Source organism: Chinchilla lanigera, unplaced genomic scaffold (assembly GCF_000276665.1).
Source record: "Chinchilla lanigera isolate Chin_1 unplaced genomic scaffold, ChiLan1.0 scaffold00168, whole genome shotgun sequence".
NCBI classification, from domain to species: domain Eukaryota; kingdom Metazoa; phylum Chordata; class Mammalia; order Rodentia; family Chinchillidae; genus Chinchilla; species Chinchilla lanigera.
The window spans coordinates 3,437-4,560 of NW_004955569.1; the positions used below are offsets into that span (position 1 = coordinate 3,437).

The following is a 1,124-nucleotide window of genomic DNA, read 5'->3' on the forward strand; positions in this document are numbered from 1 at the left end:
TCATCTCATAGGTCATTGTGCTTCTCAGTCTATGTTTACATCTGCAAATGTGTGAAATTACCAACTCCATTAATTACAGATATGGAAAAACAAGAAAAACACATGAGTTTGTTTATCACTACACAGACACATAGGAAGAAACTATATGTTCTATAGTATTAGGAATATTTCAAAACAACTCTCAGAACACACTCATGTGCTTTGGACCCTTTCCCCTCTGAGACTTCCTCCACAGAGCTCTCTATATAGCAGGAGGACATGCAAATACAGCCTGCCTCTGCTAATGAAATCAGGGCAGCCCAGACCCTGCAGCTCTGGAGAGGAGCCCAGCCCTGCACGCCCTGGTGTTCTTATTCCGTGATCAGCACTGAGCACAGAGGGCTCACCATGGAGCTGGTGCTGAGCTGGATTTTCCTTCTTGCTATTTTAAAAGGTAATTCATATAAAACAAGAGCTTCTGAGTGTTGGAGTAACACGAGGGAGATGAATAGTGGGCACGTGTGACAGTTTCCTGAGAAGGACGTCTCGTGTTTGCAGGTGCCTAGTGTCAGGAGCAGTTGGTGGAGTCCGGCGGAGGTTTGGTGCAGCCTGGGAAGTCCCTGAAACTCTCCTGCGTGGCCTCGGGATTCACTTTCAGTAGCTATGGCATGCACTGGATCCGCCAGACTCCAGGGAAGGGGCTGGAGTGAGTCACATGGATTAGGTATGATGGTGGTAGCACATACTACGCTAACTCCGTGGGGGGCCAACTCACGATCTCCAGAGACAACGGCAAGAACACGCTGTATCTGCAAATGAGCAGCCTGAGAACCGAGGACACGGCCGTGTATTACTGGTATCAGAGACACAGTGAGGCAAACAGTGTCAGCCAGACATAAACCTCTCTTCAAGGGCTCATAGGACCAGCAGGGGGCGCTCAGGACACACAGAGCACACAGTCTACCCCAAGAGTGTATGTATTTAAACTTGTTATGTAAAGACTCCTAGGTCTCTTGGTGTACACCCGGAGGATCGGCGGCGGGTATGAGGCAAAAATAGGCAAGAGACAAGAGACAAGAGACAAGAGACAAGAGCTGGGTCAGGTGGACGCGACCTCTTACCTGATGGGCAAGAGGACCTAATAT

General features: G+C 49.0%; 1 pseudogene; it reads left to right on the forward strand.

The window, feature by feature from the left end:
* Positions 1-363: 363 nt before the first annotated feature.
* On the forward strand, positions 364-878 carry LOC102009773 (annotated as a pseudogene).
* The last annotated feature ends 246 nt before the right edge of the window (positions 879-1,124 follow it).